Source organism: Tupaia chinensis, unplaced genomic scaffold (assembly GCF_000334495.1).
Source record: "Tupaia chinensis unplaced genomic scaffold, TupChi_1.0 Scaffold000311_2, whole genome shotgun sequence".
Taxonomy (NCBI): Eukaryota; Metazoa; Chordata; class Mammalia; order Scandentia; family Tupaiidae; genus Tupaia; species Tupaia belangeri.
In genome coordinates this window covers 6,408,853-6,416,724 of record NW_006159803.1, presented here as the reverse complement: position 1 = coordinate 6,416,724, position 7,872 = coordinate 6,408,853, and the positions used below count along the sequence as shown (strand labels likewise).

At 40.7% G+C, this 7,872-nt stretch overlaps 1 protein-coding gene and 1 pseudogene across 3 annotated transcripts in view; one reads left to right on the top strand and one right to left on the bottom strand.

The window, feature by feature from the left end:
• LOC102479989 (alpha-1,2-mannosyltransferase ALG9) overlaps positions 1-7,872 on the top strand; it is a 107,095-nt gene that overhangs the window by 49,613 nt on the left and 49,610 nt on the right. The window lies entirely within an intron of this gene.
• On the bottom strand, positions 4,805-5,583 carry LOC102480981 (NADH dehydrogenase [ubiquinone] 1 alpha subcomplex assembly factor 2-like; annotated as a pseudogene).

Here is a 7,872-nt window from a genome sequence, read left to right as displayed (position 1 = left end):
ACATCCCCCCCCCCCCCCCCTCCCCATGAGGTATGGCCACGCCATAATCATTCTCCTCCATTTCTCCCTCCTTTTGGGATTTGAGGCAGACATGCACATATACTCAGCATGTCTCTCAAGCTGCTGGGTCTGAGACTCGAACCCTGCACTTCGCCTTATGGGATCGATCCAGCCACCTTAACCATCAGGCCATAGTCTGGCACCCCATTCTGGTTTTCTACTGTTAATAGTTTAGAAGGAGTTCACCGTGGTATGAAGAGCCTTCAGAAAGTTCATGGAAAATGGGTGTTATAAAAAAATTAAGCATGGATTTCTAAATTTTTTGCCTCCAATAAACTCATACTTTAATTCCACAAACTTTTTGAAGTCTCTTCATATAACGTATTAGAGTAGCCTTCAGGGTCACTTTTAAATTATTTATTAATTGTTAGTATTTTTTAATTGCTATAGGGCTAGTGTGCTCACCAGAGATAGGAAGCAAGAGAGGGAAGGTCAGAAAGCAGGCCACCAGGTCCGGGACTCAGACTATAGTCAGCTGTGTGGGAATCCAGCTCTTCAAACACCATGCCACCTGCTGGCCCCAAGGGTTTTTGTTTTGTTTTAGGGCTTTTGTTTTAATTTAACCATAATGCCTTTATCCTAACAAGATTAACAATAATTTCTTAATATTTTCTGATATCCAGTTGATATCCAGACTTCCAATATTGTCTGAAAAATAGCTTAACATTTTTTATTATTACTTACTCTTTCCTTTAGTGTACAGAATATAGAGAGAGTAATTCAATTCAAATGGCATTTTTGTTGTAGCCCTTTGTGTCCGTAAAGCTATTTAAATTGGCGCTTCTGAAAAAGTATTAGTTCCATTTGGGCATCGTAATTTGGGCTAGATATAGTGGTCAGTATAGAAAACCAGCTAAATATTTGAAACTTGATTTCTCTCTAAATCGTCATGGCCAATCCCACTGTTTTCCCGTCTTCTGCTTTTGTGCTTCCTGTGTGGCAGCTCATGGCAAGAGTGAGCTTGTGGACTCCCATTCACTCGAGGCATTGGATCATCAGCATTACTTGAACAGAACATTGGGTCAAGCACTGTGATAGGTGCTGAAGACATCCTCTAATGATTTCTTGCCTCTTTGTCTCCCTCAGGTACAGAGCCCTGGTATTTCTATTTCATTAATGGATTTCTGAACTTCAATGTAGCCTTTGGTTTGGCTCTCCTGGTATTGCCACTGACTTCCCTCATGGAATACTTGCTGCAGAGATTTCATGGTGAGTGGCATAAGAGATGGTCAGTTTTTTGGGAGGAAAGAGCTAGTGACAATGTACCCCTAGAAGCAAAGAATTCTACTAATTTTATTCCCTATTTTCTTCATATGGACATGGTTAGCTTATTGGATTTTGAGCCTGTCTTTGTAGATTATTTGAACTGATATGAAGATTTAGTTAATTCTTGCAAACTAAATCAACAGAGGAGGAACTTTAAGTCCGTTCAAGTAAGTAAATTATTATAGTATGCACAATCACCTAGGAAACAAAAATGTTTAAAAATCTCAGAAGATAATAAGGCTATTTGAATCTTTCATCTTTTAAAGAAGTGTATGTTAACCTGGTGGATTGAGACAATTCATGCTAGAGATAAACATTCTTTGGGAAATTACTTCAACCAAAAATATGAAGATTGAACTGTACAGGGATTCTCCTAGACTTTATGCTGAATTAAGGCGTTCTGGACTTTCTAAGCAGCATGATTTTCTCTTTGTCTCGTTCTGCTTCTGTGTCTGCCTCGTTGTGGAGGATTCAACTTGTCATTGATTTTATTGGCTCTGCGTTACACAGCTGCTGTTTTCTCAAGTTGCTGTGGCTGGCTCAGGATATCTAGTGTCTGTAGTTTCTAATACAGCAGAATAATTTGAGCAAAAATTCATATCGGCTTTGGAAAGAGACTTAATTTCCATCTTTTCTGTAAGATTTGGATGTCATCTGATCATTCCCCCATCCCACCCTCATTCTGCTTTTTTTTTTTTTTTTTTTTTTTTTTTTTGACAAAACACAGAGAGAGAAAGCAAATCAGATCATCCCCCCCCCCCCCCATGAGGTATGGCCACGCCATAATCATTCTCCTCCATTTCTCCCTCCTTTTGGGATTTGAGGCAGACATGCACATATACTCAGCATGTCTCTCAAGCTGCTGGGTCTGAGACTCGAACCCTGCACTTCGCCTTATGGGATCGATCCAGCCACCTTAACCATCAGGCCATAGTCTGGCACCCCATTCTGGTTTTCTACTGTTAATAGTTTAGAAGGAGTTCACCGTGGTATGAAGAGCCTTCAGAAAGTTCATGGAAAATGGGTGTTATAAAAAAATTAAGCATGGATTTCTAAATTTTTTGCCTCCAATAAACTCATACTTTAATTCCACAAACTTTTTGAAGTCTCTTCATATAACGTATTAGAGTAGCCTTCAGGGTCACTTTTAAATTATTTATTAATTGTTAGTATTTTTTAATTGCTATAGGGCTAGTGTGCTCACCAGAGATAGGAAGCAAGAGAGGGAAGGTCAGAAAGCAGGCCACCAGGTCCGGGACTCAGACTATAGTCAGCTGTGTGGGAATCCAGCTCTTCAAACACCATGCCACCTGCTGGCCCCAAGGGTTTTTGTTTTGTTTTAGGGCTTTTGTTTTAATTTAACCATAATGCCTTTATCCTAACAAGATTAACAATAATTTCTTAATATTTTCTGATATCCAGTTGATATCCAGACTTCCAATATTGTCTGAAAAATAGCTTAACATTTTTTATTATTACTTTTTATTTTGACCAGAGAGAGACAGAGGCAGAGAGAGAAAATGAGAAAGCAAGGTGCCAGGTCCAGGACTGAACCTACAGTTGGCCGTCTACAGTCCTAACCACCATGCCACCTGCCAACCCCTGAAAAATAACTTTTTGTAATTAATCTAAAGTGTGATCTAAACAAAGGTCACATACTGAATTTGGTGTTATGTCTCTTAAGATTTTTAAGACTTCACATTTCACTTTTTTTCTTCTGAAGATTTCTTAAGTAAATTGGGCCATTCATCTTGCATAGTGACCCACATTGGGGTATAGCTTTCTGCTCCCTAAAGGGGTTAACTTATTCCTCATCCCTGTATCCTTTTTTCTTTTCTTATGCCAGAGGGGATGTATGTATGTGTGAGAGAGAGAGAGAGAGAGAGAGGGAAAGAAAGAGAAAGTACCCTCCTAACAATGCCTGGTCACAAAATCCCTTTTTTCTCCGTATCTTCATCTGTCATAATCTCGGGCATGTGTTTTTTGACTGGGGCTTGAATCATAGTCAGCCATGTAGGATCTAGCTCCCTCTATACAATGCTGCATTATGAGGCCAGCCCTCTCTTGTATTCTTTTTTTTCCTACTTTTTTTTTTTTTTTTCAATTGTTAGAGGGCTTGTGCACTTGCTAGAAAGAAAGCAACTTCTATTCGGATTCAGTCATACTTCAGTTTTCTTTCCTCCATTTTGCCATCCTGTCAGGACTTGGGGCATGCATGCATGTGCACCTGTCATGTTCCTTAAGCACTGGGGCCAGAATCTGAACTACAGTTAGCCCCGTGGTATCTAGCTCCCTATGTAGAGCCTTAACCACTGTGCTATGAGATTGCTTCTTTCTTGAATTTCTTTTCTTTTTTTCTTTTTATGTTTTTGCCTTAGAGTGCATACATTTGCAAGAGAGAGATGGTGAGGGGAAAAATAAGAAATCAACCCTCCCCCTCAAGGGGAAATGACCACACTGCAATCCACTCTTCTCTCAGAATTTTGGGCATGCACACATATGCCTGGCATGGTCTTTAGCTGCTGAATCAGGGACTCGAACTGCACAAACAGTTATGTGGGATCTAGCTTCCGTAATCACTACACCATCTGCTGGCCCCTAGAAACAATCCTTTTTTTTTTTTAAAGAGGCTTTTGCTGTGACCAGCAGTTGGCGTAATGGCTATGTCACTGGACTCCCATGTAGTCGACCGTGGTTTAAGTCCGGGACCTGGTGGTTTGAACTCACACTGGGTGCATGTGCATGAGTGCCCAAGATCCTGATAGAAGAATGGAGGAGAAGGGATTGTGGCATGACCATCCCCCTGGGGAGTGATTTCTTGCTTTCTATCTCTCTGTCTTTCTGGTAAGCGCATGCACTCTATAGCAAAACCTATCCAAAAAAGAAAAAAAAAAGAGGTTTTTGCCATAGGGTGCATTTGCTTACTGGAGAGAGACAGAGACAGTGAGAAGGAAAGTGAGAAATCAACACCCCCCCCGCCCCGGGGAGATGACCACACCACAATCCATTCTCCTCCTGGGACCTTGGACATTCATGCACACATGCCCAGTATGATTTTCAAGTCACCAGATCCAGGACTTGGCCATGTGAGAGTCCAGGAATGAAATCACCAGGTCATCTGTTGGCCCTGAAACAATACTTTTCTTTTTTTCTTGAGAGTTTTTTTTTTCACACTGGCAAGACAGAGACAGAAAGTGAGAAATCATGCCCAGAGGTGATGGCCACACTGCAATCCCTTCTCCTCCATTCTCCTCAGGATTTTGGGTATGCACACACATGCACTTGGCACTTGGCATGAGTTTCAAGCCACTGGTCCAGGACTCGAATTGTGGTTGACTATGTGGGAGTCCAGAGCCTTAACCACTATGCAACCTACTGGTCCCAACAATACTTTTTTTTTTTTTTTTTAACTTAGTTCTTCTTTAATTTGTCAAAATAGTCACATTCATATAAATGAAATTATTTCATCACAGTGTATTCACTGATTGTGGCTCTTGCAATCTTGTGGCATCCAGGAACCTGGCTGAAACATTTTACCAGTACTGGTGGCAGCCACTGGGGGGTTCTTCCTTTCTGAAGTATGTAGCAGAGGCATGCTCTCTAATTTGAGTTTGAACTGGTGGAGCCAAAAGTTCCTCATTGGTCTCTTTACTGATGAGTTTTTCTTTTTCATAAAGATCTTCACTTTTTTATTTTGACTTCTCTATATTTTTCATTCTCTAATACTTCCTTAAATTTCTTTTTTTAAAAAATTATTTAATTTTAAAATTTATTCATTCATTTATTATTATTTTTTAATTCGACCAAAGAGAGAGAGAGAGAGAGAGAGAGAGAGAGAGGAAGTGAGAAAGCAAGCCACCAGGTCTAGGACTTGAACCATGGTTAGCCATGTGGGAATGTCCAGCGCCTTAACCACCACGCCACCTGCTCCCAATACTTCCTTAAATTTCTTCATGGTATCATCTTGTATATTAAGGCTAAGTTGCTGATACGGGTATTGAACTCCCATTGTAGGTGGAGTCTTTCTTCTTCTAATCAAACTTCCCATTCTGGTGGGATATCTCCTACTTCATAGTCTATTTCTTTTTTATTTGCTGCTTCTACATTTCTTTTCTCTCGAGTAATTTGTCCTCTCCAGTTCTTGTGCTCCGGGACATAGTAGTACTTGTTCCCGAGAGCATCAGTGCCCACATGCACCTTCACTTCCTTTGACAGCACTCTCCACAAGCTGTGGGATAAATTCTGAGACCAGCCCATGCCGGCCGCCTAGCTCACTGCAGCCAGAGCTGCAGAGGCAGCGCCACAGCAGGAGACACTCACAATTCACCCCAACAATACTTTTTTAAAAAGAAAAAAAAAAATGTGAAGAGGGAGGAAAGAAATTACCCATGATTTCATCATATAGAATGGTTCTTGTGATTTTGCATATTTTATGGAGGACATTTCAAAACATTTTTTACCATATTTTAGGAATAACTGGTTAGCCTTTAAGGTAAAGAAGAAGAAAAGGGGCTGACAGGTGGTGTGGTAGTTAAGGGTGCTGGACTCCCACATTGCTGACTGTGGCTCCAGTCCCAGAACTGGTGGCTTACTTTCTCACTTTCTCTCTCTGTCTCACCCTCATTCTCTTGCTCTGTCTCTCTCTGGTCAAATTAAAATAAATAAATAAATAAAGTTAAAAAAATTCTTTTTTTTAAAAAAAGAAGAGAAAACTTATAGAAAACAAGTAGATGTATTTGTTTATAATTTTAAAAATTTCAATTTCAGATATAATATTTAGAAAGGTATAAACCCTAAATTAGAACTAAAGTCTTATGATAAAAATCTTTCAGTGGAAAGTTTAAAAAAATAAATTTATTATTGCAGTTCAAGAATTTTTCTTCCTGCAGAATCTCTGCAGAGAACATAGGAATGATAAGTTAGGCCTTGCAAAGGTGGATCTTGATGACAGCCCCAATTTTGTAATCTAAATTTGCTCATTGTAGACAGAGTGGACTCCAGGGGGCACTGTCTGTCTGTACTTTGCCAGACTGTCACTTGCACTCCTCATTATCACTAATAGAAACGCAGTAGGAGATGCCTGCACTGTGGGTTGCAAGCTTATCATTTAGTGCTCATGTACCTAACCACAGGAACTTTCCAGCAGGTGCTTGGGTCTTAGTGTTCATTAAATTCCTTTCATTCTTTCACATGCTTTAAAGTACATTTCGGTTCCAGTTTTGGGATTCAGTGTGGATGGGTATGGCAGAACAGGAGAAAAAACTTAACTAGTAAACTTCCTTTAAGAATGTTTTCATGGGGAACCAGCAGTTAGCGTAATGGCTATGTCGCTGGACTCCCACGTAGTTGACCGCGGTTCACGTCCCAGACCCGGTGGCTTAAAACTCACGCCGGGCGTGTGTGCGTGTGTGCTCAAGATCCCAAGAGGAGAATGGAGGAGAAGGGATTGCGGCATGACCATCCCCCCTGGGGGGTGATTTCTCGCTTTCTGTCTCTCTGTCTCTCTCTCTCTGTCTGGCGAGCGCACGCGCCCTATAGCGAAAATCTCTCAAAAAAAAAAAAAAAAGAATGTTTTTATGTTTGCTTTGAAACAAATTTTGTCATTTTTGCTTAATGAAAAGTGGTGATGGGTTTGAGAATCCAGCTGTTTGTCTTTCCTTTGATCTGTAGCTGCTTGAAAAGACTGATAGGTGTACAGATAAGTGGATTGTTGTATTAAACAGAACATAGGGATTAAACCCAAGCAGTAGGGCCTGCCCCATAGCCTAGTGATTAAGAAAGGTGGATACTGGGACCAGCAGGTGGCATAGTGGTTATGTCGCTGGATTCCCACATAGTCGACTGTGGTTTGAGTCCTGGACCAGTGGCTTGAAACTCATGCAGGGCACATGTGTGCATGCCCAAAATCCTGAGAGGGGAATGGAGACGGGATTGAGACATGGCCATACCCCTGGGGGATGATTTCTCACTTTCTTTCTCTCTCATGAGCACATGCATTTAATAGCAAAAATCTTTATTTAAAAAAAAAAAAAAAGCTGGATACCAGGCTAGCAGGTGGCATGGTGGTTAGGGCACTGGACTCCCACATGGCCAACCACGGTTCAAGTTCTAGGCCTGGTGGCTTGCTTCCTCACTTTCCCTTTCTCTCTCTGGTCAAATTAAAAATAATAAATAAATAAATGAAATACATAATTCTTTAAAAGAAAAAAAGATAGCTGGATACCACATGGCCAACCATGGTTTAAATTCTGGCCTTAATGGCTTCAAAAACATGCTGGGTACATGTGTACCCAAAATCCTGACAGGATAGAGAAATGGAGGAGAAAGGATTTCAGCATGACCATGCCCACTGAGGATGCTTTCTCCCTCTTTCTTCCACACCCAGTCTGGAGAACAAACATGCCTTCCAGCAAGTAAATAAAAAACAAAACCCAAGAAATAAGTTTACGTCGTTCCTTTAATCTCGGGAACTTAGTCTCAGGACTCATTATAGGGAAGAGGGTTTTTTTTTTTTTTTGTCCTTTTTTTCAAAATAGGACAATTTAA